The 14888-nt window shown below is 46.8% G+C and overlaps 1 protein-coding gene across 2 annotated transcripts in view; it reads right to left on the bottom strand.

The window, feature by feature from the left end:
* Nucleotides 1–14888, bottom strand: part of LOC310904690 (protein FAM169B-like) — a 194999-nt gene that overhangs the window by 13258 nt on the left and 166853 nt on the right. For both annotated transcript variants that reach the window (XR_014588535.1, XR_014588536.1), the window contains one exon: nucleotides 7937–8083. The gene's annotated coding sequence lies outside the window, so the exon portion shown is untranslated. The remainder of the gene's footprint in view (nucleotides 1–7936; nucleotides 8084–14888) is intronic.

Here is a 14888-nt window from a genome sequence, read left to right as displayed (position 1 = left end):
CCTAACCGTATGTAGCACATAAGTTTTGGAAATGTAGTAATTGGAGCCAGATAAGCCAAACAAATGAGAAATGTGCTGAAATGTTGCCCAAAATCTGGAAACAAGTAGCAATCACACTTAGTTTTGCTGAGAGTTTCAAAGAAGTCGCAATCACTTCCCTACTCTGCTTCAAACTCCCACCCCCATTTCCCTGCATAGGACCAGCTGAGGAACTCACAGCACCTTCTAGGTCACGAAGTCTCGTCCCCTGGCGTCACCACCAACTGTGCCCTATCTCTCCTGCCATAAACAGACCCCTCGCTGCCTTCTGCCTTGCTCAGCATTTGCTCTCATCTGTCAAAACACTCCCTGTGAAGGCTGGTCCTGGATATCATTCCCTGAAGATCAGCCAGCCACCCACTGGCAGCCCACCTTTCTTCTCGGTCATTATTTGCCTATTTGTTCTCGTGTTTACCTTTGACATGCTCTCAACGGCAATCAGAGCCAGCCCAAGTGCTGATGGGCTGGATGAGAAGAGCTCTTTTGATCTCCCCAAGCCGGCCTGCCCTTTCCTGCCAGATAAGGACACCGAGGGTTACACCGGGATGGGCGTGCAGTATCTCCCCGTGTGCCTCGGCCAGATGTTTGATGCTGTTACAGCCCCCAGCTACACAGGCAGGATATTTGGTTCATGGATTTGTAGAGGCTTAAGACCCCTTTTTTGTCCTGGGTCTGTTCTCTAAGTTAGTGACCACCTATCACCGACAATCTCCTGGCAGAGTACAGAAGGAGGAGGTCAAATTGAACCACGGGCTGATAATTGAGCACAGGACTGTGATAAGTCACGGAGAAAAGAACCTTAATACACAGGCTGAGCATCCAGCTTAAAATCCACACTGACACCTACTGAAATCCTGACAGCAGGCAGCCTTTTCCCTTTGCTTGCAGAATGGCATGTGTTCAGATAGCTCTCAAGGCCAAAATTCACTTCTTCAGATTGGCTAATTTGAGTTGGCCCATTAAGTATTCCTGAAACAGTCTTAGATAGTCAATTGTAATCTAGAAATGTTCTGTAGATAGGGCTCCAGCAGGAATCCTTGAAATAAACCACAGTAAAAAGAGAAAATGATAGTCTGTAATAGAATCACTCCATTCAACATAATAGAAAATAAAGCATAATCAGGGATTTGAAGAGCGACACACTGTAACTAGGCACTACGCATTACTCATTCTCTTCAAATGATCAAAATTGCCAGGATTTTCTCATGTCTAGAGACCAAACAACCCCATAAAGAAACTGCTGAATATCAAGAGGAAGATTTTTCTCTACCAAGAAAAACCCTTTGGTGGCATTAAAGTCTCACAGTCTGCATCTTAAAGGCTGCAGACAATATTCAAAGGAACAATTTTAGATCCAACGATAGCCACGAGTGAGTCCCATTACACCTCTAAGCCAGCTTCCCAGCCTCCGGACCTCGCCGAACGATCATTTCCAGAACATAAGAGAATGAGGAACATTAAGCGCAAAGTGAGAGTAAATCTACCTGATGCATTGTTAAACTTGTCGAGCCTTTGTGATAAATTACCAGTACCTAACCTAAAGCACGAGTCGCCATTGTCGGAGACGAGCAGTTGTTGCTCAGTACGGCCTCCCTGCCTCTAGCACAGCACACACATAAATCTTGTTAGCGAACTAAGCATAACTAATGCTTTGTGTAAGCGGTTGTGTGTATGATTTGAGCACCCAGGAATTCACCCTTCCGAAACAAACTGCCTTTCTCGGGTACTGCTGGTAGCTACTTAGTCAAGCCAGTAGTTGCTGCGCAGCCTTGGGATGCCAGTTCTGAAGCCGAATTCCCCTGATGTCACGATGTGACCCCATGTAAGGAAATACAGGAAGAGGTCTCATTATTCCTAAATGCTTCATGCTCCAAGCTCTGGAGGTTTACGGTTATTGTGCAGAACAGTCAGACCTTCATGTGTTCACCTGGGAGAAAGCTTACAAAGGTCTGGTGTTCCCAAGAACGTATTTAAAGCTGGGTGTGAAAGCAGCAGCAATGTCATCTTCCCTCCTGACGAATCCCCCCTCCTTCTGAGAGCAAATCAAACACACATCTAGTGAGAGGGCATCCCGGAGCAATTGGCTCCCTTCAGGGCTGAGCAAGAGCCTCTCCCAGCATCAGTCACCGTGTACAAGCCAGCCACCGGGGTTCCTGTAACGTACGGAACTGTAAGCAGTCAGCAGCAGAGGATAGAAGAAGGCCTATGGGAGCTCTGATATTAGCCACGAGAACCTGCAGGATTTGCTGTCAGAGCTAACTTAGTGCCTGATCTTCCTGCTGCACCGATGCTTCAAGAGATTAAGCCATCAGCACAACTCCACGGTTCCTTCCTAGTGCAATAAATATTACTGCAGCACACGTGAAAACTGGCACAGTAGACACTTTACCATATTATTAGAGAAACGCTTGAGGGGTTTCTGGTTCCTACGGGTCCTGCCAAAACTGAGAACACACAGACATGCAAGCCAAACATGTACTTCTACCTGAGCTTTGACATTTACAGTACCAGCCACTGAACGTCCATCTAACCATCTTTTAATCAAGCCTGCCTTGTCTAACCCCCATTGCAAAGCTGTCTGGCTTTTCTTTACCCCAGGTCTGGGCATCCCACAATCTTTAACACACGAATTCTCACCACACTTCCGTAAGGCAGGGAAATGCTGCTCTGCAAACAAGAAAAAGAGGCCCAGAGATCTTCAGTTCCCAACTCCCATCAAAATCTAAGTTTACCCATGCAGATCTGCCAAGGGGCAAGGAGAAAATTCGGAAAGCGAATTTCTTTTAATTCCCTCAGCTAGTCCCCAAGCAAGGGACCATTCTTGCTCCCATCTGGAAAACAGAATGGATTATTTGAATCCATGTATGCAAAGTTGCGTTAATTTTCTGTAAGGTCAGAAGCTGACAAGAGAACAAAGCTGAAAAACCCTAAAGCTGGTCCTCTACTGGCCCTCTGTCCCCCTTGGTGTTGTAGAGTCCCCCCTGCTCTGCCTGCTCTGTGATACCTGACATGCCCAGAACCCCCCTTTGCAATTTCGCTCGAGAAGGGGATGTTCGTGTTTTACATCAGGCTGTCGAAATTAATCCACGCTTCCTCATCCTTCTAATGCATTACACAGCTCTTCGATTGATACGCTCCTCCCTGGGAGGGAGCAGGTACATGTTCAGAGTTCCGCTTCGCTGTGTGCCATTGTGCAGGGAAACCGGAGTCTGTCACCCTCTTGTCATGTTAAGAGAATAATATAATTTAATCTTTACAGGCAGTTTCAATGAAGCTGCTCTACCCTGAAATAGATACATGGGTGTACAACACGCGAAAGCCAGATCCTTCGACAAACACGTTACCTCTGCCTCTGTTGCAGCCGGGGACGTTAAAGGTGGCCAGGGTCATGTGCCCCCCAGCTCAGAAAGCTGTCACCGCATGGAGGGGAACAAACCACGGTGTCTTTGTGCCACTTCTGGAGGTCAAACAGACCTCCAGGTTCCCCTTCCTAATGCCTTTCCTTCAGTAGAGCAGGTGCAAGCTTTGCTGCTCAAGACCTCCTTCAGGCCAGCCCCACGCAGAGGAGTGCCCACAGCACGGCTCCCATCCTGCTGCATCACACACGAGGGATCATTCCCTCCCCTCCACGATCTCACAAAACATTTTCCACCCTCACAATTCTTCCTACACATGATACCAGCCGTCCCAAACTCTTCCCGTTAGAGTCCTACCACTCATTTAACCACAGGAGAGACATTGGGCTCTGCTCTCATCACACAGGGACTCCTCTCCTCATCCCAGTCCCGTAGGATTGCGTGCTGCCTGCTTTGCTGTGCCGGGAACAGGGAGCATGGCTTCACTGCGGGGGCAAGAACACTCTCAGCACCCACTCATTTGTATTACAGAAATAAAAGGCATAAAATACTAGTTAATGGGAATTTGGACCACCAACAAACAGAAAGATTAGGTTCATATTCAAGCTATGGCCTTTCACATGCAGAAAATGAGCTGAGTAATCCACCTTTTGCAGCCCCGTGCCTATTACACAGACACAATTCTTATTGGTATATTGGCACCTACTCCTCCCGCAGAAGCCAGGGATGACATCCCAGGGCAGGCACAGGCACCAGCAAAAGAGCACTGCTCATTTTCACCCACAGCAGCCGTGCAGCCGTGCGCCTCAGAGATGCTCCGAAAGGTCCCTGGGGCAGCACGTTCCCCATGCTGGGCAGTTTTGGGTTCCCAGCAGGGACGTGGGATGTTGCAGAACTGGGGAGCCCTGACCAACCCTTGCAGTGACCTACCTGCTATCTATCGGTGGGTTTTCTAAAAACATTGTTCAAATATCGTCAAACAACCCGTACTCCAATTTCCTACCACTCCAGCTTACAGCCACACAACACTTGTCCTCTCCAGAGAAAGAGAGTTGCAATCAGTTTGAAAAATCTTACACGTTTCTGAGTTGGAAAGTGTAATCCCTCTTTAAGCAAATACTTATTTTCTATTGCTCTAACACACTCTTGGCGACAGCACTCAGATTTGGAAACAAACTCCCCCTGCCACCTGAGAGACATAGTTTGTGTATTTGGTTACACAAGGCCAACAAATGGAGGGCTTTCAATGCCAGAGGGACCCTCAGAGCAATCAGTGGCTTGTAAAAGAGTGTTTCTGTCTGGTGCTCAGTGGTTTGGGGGCTTTTACACGTTTGTAAGTGATTTTTGCATTTGTGGTCTTGTGGGACAAATAACATCGGCTGGAACCAAGCAGCATGACTAAGTATAACGCAAACTTCCTTGCAAGCCTCTTCTGGCAGAGCTGAAAATTCACCTCCACCAAGGCAGCTGTTACAGCAAGCACTCGGGCAGCTCCGAAACAGAGGCCAGGCACAGTCTCAGCTGCAAGAGCTCTGCTATGAGGATAAATAATCTCCTGGGGGATTAAAGCAGATTGCTAACTGCAGAAAGGCTCCGGAGGCAGTTCTGGGGACAAGCAGCCAGGGCAGCTGCCCAGAGCTGTGGTCTATGGGACAATGCTGCGAAGCCACGCTAAGAGCCAGGCACTGGGGAGGGAGGGGTAGCTGCACGAACTGCAGCTCGGCAGCATTCCAGCCCACAGGAAATTCCCCCTAATCAAGCCCCATTCCCATTCCTCTCCTAATGGAGATTTCCTGATCATGGGCAGGACAAATCCCCCACCCTTGCTAAACTGTGGCCACCATTTAGTTGGAAGGCTGATGCTTGCACTTCCTTACTTCCCTCCTTCGTGCAGCTTACACAGCTCAGCCCTAGAGCAGCCCGTTAGAACATTTACTCTGACATCCAGTATATCACCACCTGCTAAAGATCACCTATAGGCTTCTGTGGAAGCCAAACCTTCTGTGTGGGAAAGCTTCTCAGCAAGAGCAGCCCCGAGCCTTACAGCTCCCATTCACATTACTGACATTTGGCAGGCTGGAAAGTGATTCACGAAGTTAGGTGTATAGAGGGAAGTTTGCTGAAGTGCTTTCTGATCTCGCTCCTTCGAAGAAATGTGACAACAACACTGAGCAAACAGCTGAACAAGTGTCTCAAGTACTGCCCCACAAGGCCCTGGAGCTGCAGATGCAGCACACAGTGAGCCCTGGGACCCATCCCTGCCCCATGCAGTGCACGACAACCAGGAGAAGAAAGAAGAGCAAAGAATGAAAGAGTAAGTGCTGCTCTGCAGCTGCCAGTCCTTTGGGGGTTGCAAGAGACCAGAGCAAGCGTTTCAAGTGCAAACAGCGCAAGGAGATACACACCCTGAGCAGCTGGAGCGTGGCCCTGTGGGGCAGTGTGTTCCCTCTTACACGTCTGTGTAGTACTCGTGGCCATGTTCAGGCATGTTTCTGTGCTCAGCCATCACAGCCTTTACAAGCCAGAGAGCAGGTACAGAGCAGGAACACAGCTTACCGCACAGCAGAAGGGCACGGTAAGCCAGCCTAGCGCTCAAGTTACGGTCATGCAGGCAGGGGGCAAATGAATTGCAGCAGCTCTGTGCTTCCCCATCCCTCAGCAGAGCTGCCTCAACTTCACCGCCGCAGGCTCTCAGCCTGCCCCAGCTGCACGGTGGTTTCTGTTAGCTAAATCTCAACATAAGAGATTCTCATGAACTACGGCAAAGGCTGTTTCACCTCCTGAGCAGTGCAAGGACGCTCAGCTCCCACCACAGAAGACACTCCATGACTTTCTGGTAGTCAGTGAAGCATTCCCCACATCCCATAGCAGTCACTGCAGAACTGGTCAGAAATTGTAAGGCAATGCACCAGTGCAAGATGACGTTGTGCTGAATCCAAAATTTTGTCAGAAATATCTTGTAAGCTTCCACCGCGGTGGGTCTGTAGGCATGGGTTCCAAGAGGAACAGGAATCCTGTTTTCTTCAGGCTCTGCTAGCTAAGCTGGGATTCCAGTCTCCACGGCGGGCAGCTGAACATCTGGAAAAGCAGCACGCAGACTGCCATGGCAGGGGCATCCCCGCGCTCCCAGCTGCAGAGCATCCTTGCTACCTTCTCTCAGAAACACCACGTGTCAGGAGGTCTGGGTTAGTTTTTGTTTTTTTGACTCAATACCAGGATTTATGGTTTTGAGGCATTTGTAAGATTTTGGCTTCGTTCTGTGACAAAATCACCTGTTTTAGAAAAAGGGGGTGAAGATATCGCAAAAACGTTTCAAACGTTTTGACATCTTCCACAAACAGCAGCTCCAAGATTTACTTTGGCTTGGAGCACACACTGGTGCTGAACTTCTCGAAGCGGTGGGAACTCTGTAGTTCAGTCAGTCCTAGCCAGAGGACCTGACCCCAAAAGGCTCTATAGGTACTAAAGAAGTGAGCAAAGTTCATGATGGAAAGAGGCACCGAGGTATTGATTTTCAGAGGGAAAAGTATTTCCAATTCTCTAGCCTCATCCTGCTGACATACAAGAAGCTGTATTAATTTGCAATAAAATTAAGAAAAGAATGAGGTGCCTTTTGTGTGGAAAAGCCTGTAACTACAATAGATACTGACCATGAATATAAATGGGAACTTATAGAAAAAAAAATAATCAGGCCAGGCAAATTAGCCAGTGCTAAAAGCCTAGATATAGCCTACACATGCCAAATGTTACTCTGGAGAAATCTTGTAATTGCTTTAAGGATAGGCTTAAGATACTGTAAGTAAAAGCCATTCAATAAGGAAGCAGAGAGCATAGCAGGCAGCTACCACGAATGTCATCATGCAGAAAATGCTTCTTTCCATCTCCATCTAGTGGGTCAAACGAGCTATTGCTTTCTCCTGAGATGCTTTTATGGCATCACATGCAGAGAATTACCCTTGTTACATAACAAGCCTTTCAGCCCCTTAATTCTTTCCCCATGGCTTTCCTCTGCTCCTCTAGCTGCATCTCTCTCTGTGTCTCTCTCCTCATCACAAAAGAGTGATTCCTTAAGTTTCTCCACTTTACTTAACGGTATTCATTGCACATTAGGGCCATTTTACAGTGAGATTTACAGCAATGTCACGAATAGAGAAAATTGTTGTAAAATAACCATGGACAACATTATAAAATAGCAATAAAATCAGCAATAATGCACAGCTGTGTATTTATGTCTGCCACCTGTTCCTTTTTTTTTTTTTTTAAGCCACCTCTAATCAGATCAACCAGTTCAGCAAAAGAATGATCTGATAATGCTTCACATGAAAGCAAAGGTCCAAATTTCAGCTGGCTATCCCATTATACACAGACTCAAAGACAGAGCATCCTCCGTGCACACATGTACGCATCAGGCACAGGAACAGAGGAGACATCGTTCAGAGTGGTCAACAGCAGGACAGTCATTAAATAACCATCTCTACATGCAACACATGCACAAAAACATGCATCTACCCAGAGACACGTACTATAAATACTCATCTGACCATGTGTTCAAGGCAGCTATATCCATCTGCTTAGGCGTTCACAGGGTCCTAATCCCCTGTTCCCAGACTGATCTGGAGGTCCCATGTTGAGCAAGAAGTCCTTGGCCATGGCCTGCAGAAAGCTGGCTGGCCACTGGGTTGATTCCTCTGTGTAAGAAGAAAAGAGGAAGGTGTCAGCAAGAGAGCAAAGCCATGAATCATAGATCGGGTGACAGGGGAATCTTAGGAAAAATGAAAAATAAAAGAGACACGGGGCCAGAGAGGTGCAGGAAAGGCAAAATATAGCAAAATCAGAAACGCATTTCAGAAGTACTCAGTGAATTAAACAGGGGGTTGAAATATAAGAAATACAGCCTTTTCATAGTATTTCTTCATGAACGATGCCCTTGCTCTCCCCCAAAAGCCACCTCTCGCTTTCCTTCTGCTGCACCCAGGGTGTCCAGGGCTCCGAGCGTTGCTTGTGAGGTACCTGGGGCACAAATGCTGTGGCCGTGCAGCCCACCTCAACTGAACCAACAACCTTCCCTACAACACAGTCCCTGAGCGCCTCTGGTCATCCTCCTGGTTCAGAAGTGATATAATAAATTGGCAGGTGCTACTTTTCTAAGGCAAAAATCAGCAGATTTGGAAGTGCAGTTTATGTATATGAACATTTACCTGTAAGTGCAATGTTAATTAGCAAAGGTCAGAACCACTTCAAGTATTTCATAGAATACAATTGACTTCGGAAGCACAGGTATAGATACTCATCTGTACACCCACACATGATCTATATATATATTAAATATATATACACTCTCATACATATGTGCACAACTGCCTCAGGTCACCAATAAAACAACGGATTTATACCTTCCAGATCTGGTCTCTAATAAATTCTATTATTATTTTTAGTGGCAAGGACAGACATTTTTGGTCAGAAACAGAGGTTTCCACGTGCCCAGCTCTGTCAGTGCACAGCACTGGCTGTCCAGCTCACCGTGTGCTGCTCCTCTGGTTTAGCCCTGTACAAACTGGGCACTTACTGATACATGCAGGCACTTTCCTGTGGCTCTTTCTACGTCTTTTTATCAGGCAAAATTCCCCCTAACACATCAGTACATTACCATTGCTCCAGCCTGGGGAACCCATGACTTGCATGTGAGCCAGAGCTTCCTCCTCTTCCTAAACTCCTTGCTGAATTCAGCTTGAGGGCCAGGAGAGAAAGATCGTGGGAAAATAAATTAATGCTAGCGAAGAAGAAGGAGGAGGTAAGTCTGCCTTCACATCGATGAGGGCTGCAGCATGTCCCCACCACTGGGTGATGACAAGTGGCCATAGGAGGCTCAGCGCAGCAGCCCTCATGTCAGATGTCAAAGGCTGAAGAATAAGTAGACGGTGAGGATGAAAGAGAACAGTTTTGTCCTTTAGTCTAACTTCCAACACAGACCATCCATGGTGGGCTGCACTTAATATTTCAGCTCTAAATATGCCGTCTGGTTAGTGCTGGGGTGGTTTGCCAAGACCGTCCTTCCCCCTAGGCAAGGGAGAGTGGACTGAGACCAGCCACTGCTCACAGGGAGCGGATTTCATATGGTTCGCAACTTGCTTTCCACCTCTGGCAAGCATTTCTACATCCAACATTCCGAAATAATTGCTGTGGGATCTGTGAACAGCCTGGTGCATTTAGATATCCCAATTTGCTTTATGGATCGTTTTGTGATGAACAAGGGCAGAACGGCTGCCTTGGGTAACATCCAACCAACAGTGATAAAAAGCAGCCCTGTGCGCCGTACCACCTAGGAGGAACGTGTGAAAGGGGCTGTCAAAAAACATTTGGGTAAACTATCAATAACCACTCTTGTGCAAACCACAAAACTCTCTGGAACGGAAAGCGCATGGGCTGAATTTTAAATGTCCTACCCTGCTGCAGTCAGAGCCACCACAGACAGTTATTGGTCGCACTCGAGGCACTTTTGTTCAGATGCTGCAGCTCTGCCTACAACCAGCGCTGCTTGGTTAACACACGTTGTTAACAGCCACCTCTGAATTAGGAGGGAGCTTTCGTCTGCGCAACGGGTAAGACGTTAGAAGAAACTGCAAATGAGAGCAAGTGTAGAGCTGGTGAAAAGTTTCCGCTGAAAAGCAGCTTTAAGTGAGCAATGTTTTGCACAATAAGGGCCTGCCGTCAGTGCAAGGATCCTCAGCAGGGATCCAGCGAGCAGGTCTCGTGCTCGCTCCCTTTTCCACCTGCCCAGATTTCCAACCCCAGCCCCAACCTCCAGGATCCAGCAGAGCTGGGTGACCGAAGCGTGACAGCAGTGCCACGGGAAAGCAGGGCCCAGCAGGGGAGGGCACGGGAGTGTGTGGTGCCTGAAGCTCTTCTGAAGTTCAGTCTGAATCATTTAAGTACCCCAATGTTCATTCCTCTTGAATATTACATGTATTTTCATTGTTGTTAGAAAATTCCAAATTGTTGGAGTTGTTTTCAACTCCGAGTTGAAAAAACCCCAACCTCTTCTAGCCAAGAGGCACAGAACAACTCCGCCTTAGTTGAACGAATGGTAATGATATTATAACGCAGCAAAACACCATACAAAAGATCTGCTTGGAGCCATATTAGCCCTGATTTTACTCATCACTGAGTCACACAGGGAGCAAGTGAGGTGTGAGTGAGGCTCCAGGACCATTAGCAAACCCTTTCCTTTCTCTGCTCCTCAATTCACCCACCCCTGCCCTGGGCATAATGAAGTTTTCTCTAACTCCCAAGCTTCAAGGCTAAATGCATTAATAACTGTAAAACACTCTTTCCTCAGTAGCTAGATGAAAAGAATATAGAAATTAAAACAATGTATACAAGATTATTATAATGGGGATGATATGAAAGCCCTTGTGGAAGTGCTTGAAGGCCATTGGATAAAGTCATTCAGTGATGACCCTAAAGCTATAATGAGCTTCTCATCTTGTACAGCTTCTCCAACTAATATAATATGGTGGTGAAAAAAAAGGAATATCAGCCTTTTGTGAAACGAAGCCTGAAGGCAAATCTTTCCTTAACACAAGTTCTGCAGGTCAAAATAGGATCAAGAATCTTCATCACTAGCAAGCAAATAATTACCCCAAAGGTGAAAGACAAGTAACTGAGGACCCATCCAAATTACACGCAGCTAGCCCAGCACAAAGCAGAAAGATTTCTAATGTGGTGATCTTTCTCATGGTTATTTGTCACAAGTATTCCTTTATCTGACGGTTTCTGAGGAAAAGAGAAGGATCAATTCTGGCAAAGAAATCTCTACCCTGCAGTTGAATTTTCAAAGCTGTGACAGATCATATGGCCACTGTATAGAAATGAAAAGAAGGTCAAGCAACACAGGCAGCCTAGCAGTTAGTGTTGCATTTGAGATGCATGAAGGATCAAGCAATGATAAGCTTGATACCATGCCAAAGCTAACAGGATAGTACACAAAGCAGTAACGAAGCATGTACTTCAAAAGCGCGACCCCACTCCTGTCCACAAAGGTACAAAAATTAAAACCGAAGCTTGCAGGAAAGCCTGTGAGAAGGGTGGGTGTGCAAGAAGAGAGGGATGCAGAAATTCAAAACCTTCATTTTCAAATATTAAAACATCACCATTCAAAAACTGGTGGGAGAAATGAATCAACACGCTTCACTGCTTCTAACAAGTGCTTTCTCAGTGCAAAAACCCTTGAATTTTGGTGGGTTTTTTTTTTGAATTTAAAATTCTTACAGACATCTTAAAACTTGCAGCCAGCTCTATTCTGCACAAAATCAGACCACCAGGGTGTTGGGGCAGTTCAAGGCACCCTACAAAACCAGTGAAATTCATTGCACATAGCCCTTAGTGTTTAAATGCCATTCCTTAGGCAGATGGCAAGTGACCTGACCAATTTCAACCACCCAAACTACATGACTCCTGCACTTAGGAGCTACCTCTCGTGCACATTAAATCGCAGGTGCCTCGCACTGGGATGGGATGAACGGGGCATCTGAAGATGGCTTAACTGCCCGCAAAGCGTATGGTAATAAGGAAACTTCCAGCTGAGTTATGTAGCCTGCTAGCACCAGTGATAAAGTACAGCTTGTGACAACATGCTGCTCTGAGTTAGCAAATCACAGCATTATTGTTATTTTATTTGGCTGCTGTGGAGGGAGGCATTTAAAAGCTTAGGTCAATACCAACCGTTTTTAGAAACGCCAGACATCCGCAGTTAAGAGGAGCCTCAGCTGCAGACTCAGCTCTTCGGAGACAGGCCATGAACGCACTTCTCCAGACGGGCACCCAAAAGCGGAGGCACTCAAACCCAACAGCTGCAGCTGGAGTAGTTGGCCCCGGTCTTTATTTCTCCCCAGCCCTCCCAATTTTGTTTACTGAGACCAGAAGATGGACTGGCCAAGAACGGGTTAGGAGGCATAAATTTAGCACTCTGGGAGTTTTGTCATTCCGATCATGTTTGCAATGAGCATGACATCATTCCTTATCATGGCAGGCGAGACCCCGAGGGAAGGAAAGAACTAACAGCTCTGACACACGCCAAGGACCTGATTCACCCTTACTTTACACCAGCTTTCTGTGCCACTGCAATTCAATCGGAAACAGTGTGAATCAGCCCCTTGATTTTTATCAGGGATCTAGCTGGCTGGTTAATTCTAAAATAAAATAAAACATGAAGTTCGTAGTCGTCATCCTGGCACCGTGGAAGAAAACACAAAGCTGCCTTCAGACCGGGTCTGGAAGCGACAGACCTGTCCCTGCTGCGAAGTCAGCACGCCACTGAGCTGCTGGATCTGCCCTAAGGACTGCAGAGGTGACTTAGCTCACTCCACCTTCCTCCCACTGCTTAGTTCCTTCTCCACTTGATTTTTTCCTACCTTGTCCAAAGCTACAGATTTTGTCTACCAAGCACAAGCCGACTGTAGGAGGGTCACAGCTCACCTTATAGGAGTGGTTCTGCTACCGCAAAATGAAAAATAAAATAAATTTCCACTCTGGTAACTTCTTATCACATGTTAGGCTGTCTCCAACGTCCACCCCTATCCTGAAGGGCTGACTATCGCTTCCGTCCATATCAGAAGCACAAGAAGTGCCTGCAACCTTCCCGAGGCAGCAAGGGGTGAACCTGACAGATTTCAATGATGCTGCCACGTCCTTGTCACCAAGGTTGCGATTGGGACACAGAATCCCAATGCCAGTAAAACCCAAACTCATCAAAGTAACTCAATGTAATAATCAGGAAGGAAGGAGGAAAACAAGAGGAAAAAAGGGAAGAGGTAGGGTGATGAGCACCCAGCAAAGAGGGGAAAACATATTTATCTGAGAACTGCTACCAAGAGCTGCTTGGTGCAAGCTGCCACATGCACCAAGGTGCCACCAGTAGCATGGGCTGCTGTTGCTTTTCTCCTAGGTGGAAGTGCAGCTCTGACTCTCAGAAGTCCCTCTCCTCCTTTCCCCTTAATCAGGAACCTTAACCACATGGAGCAAACAATGATCTTGGCCTAATTTGCAATGCTTAGCTAAGATCTGTCTGCATTTAAGTGCTATGTCAGTGTATTTGCTGTAGGTATTAAGACAGTTAGTCATCTCTGCTGCTGAGCCTACAGCAATATTGCTACAACTTCAAAGGCCCTTACTGAGAATAATATCTTTTGGCTAATTAAATCAGGATATAATGTAACAAAGTTTTTTTTTTCTCTTCCTTGAGTTTCTGCTTTCATAACCTAATCAGGCATTTTACTGGGTGAAACATCTCTATTAAGTCTCTCATTTCTCAGCCACATGATACAAAAACAGGATGATAATTGAGGCTGCATAATTGATGTGTGCAATGACAGAATATAGAAAAGGGCTCCATTAGCCAGGTCACATCATTAGCATACATTACGTTCAACAAGATTGCTCTCTTCACCTCCTATTTATTAATGGGTTAATCCAGTCCCATCAGCCTGAATACATCATTGTTTAGGTCCTTTCCTGTAAGATACAGTAGCTCGGTGTTACCTTAAGAAAGAACTGCTGCCAAGGGTAATAAACTCCCCTACGTGTCAGCGCTGCAGCGGTGCTGTTTGCAGGAGCGCTCGGCTCCTCTAAAAGCCAGGGCTGCAGTAACATCTGCAGCACCGACACAGCGTTGGCAGCACAGGTCCGAGCGGAGAGGGGACTCTGCAAGGACACGTGTGAGATGCTGCCAGATCAGACCACACATGGGCTCCTCCAACGATCCCATCGTCTAATCCGCCTTTGATTTCCTGTCTTGGTGACCATGTTTCTCAGCGAGAAGAGAGTTCATTTCCTTCCCCGCTGCCACTGACATAGACACCAGCTCCCGTGCCAAAAGAAATTCAGAGCTAAAATGTTTTGGCCTCCTCCAGCGGTGCAGATACCTGGTTATTGCATTGGCTGCACTGAATTTGCATTAAGAAATTTCCGTGGGGCCGAAGGCAGCTGCCCGTCATTGGAAAAACTCTGGAAGAGTTCACATCTGCTAACGGTGGGGTGAAGTTAAAAGCCTGGTGTCCCGGTGATCTGGTAGATGCTGGAGGGAAAAGCCGCCCCTGAAGACAAGCCAGGAGAACTTCTAGGTGCTGCGAGGGAGCTCTCTGGTTGTATCGTGACCCTACAGAAACTGGCCTTGTAAATTTGGTATATAACTAGATGCCCTAAGTCAACCTGTGTCTTTCACATTACTCCTTGTACAAAGCCCAGCGCTGGGTTACAAAATCCCTTGGAACTTCAAACCTCACAACTCAGAGGCAAGTTTTGTCCAACTGAAAAGTTCATTCCAGGATTATCTTCTAACAATAACCTGTGCGTGATCTCCCAAACTGCTCTTATGACTGTACCTTTTCAGTTTATTGTTTTAGCACGTGGAGAGATCAACTGAGCTCAGAGCTCCATTGTGCTAGACGGAACACGGGTAGCCAGATAAATGACAGAAGGAGGAAGAGCTATTATTCC

The sequence above is a fragment of the Anser anser genome, assembly GCF_964211835.1.
Source record: "Anser anser genome assembly, chromosome: 10".
NCBI lineage: Eukaryota > Metazoa > Chordata > Aves > Anseriformes > Anatidae > Anser > Anser anser.
This window is presented reverse-complemented; position numbering and strand designations above follow the sequence as displayed.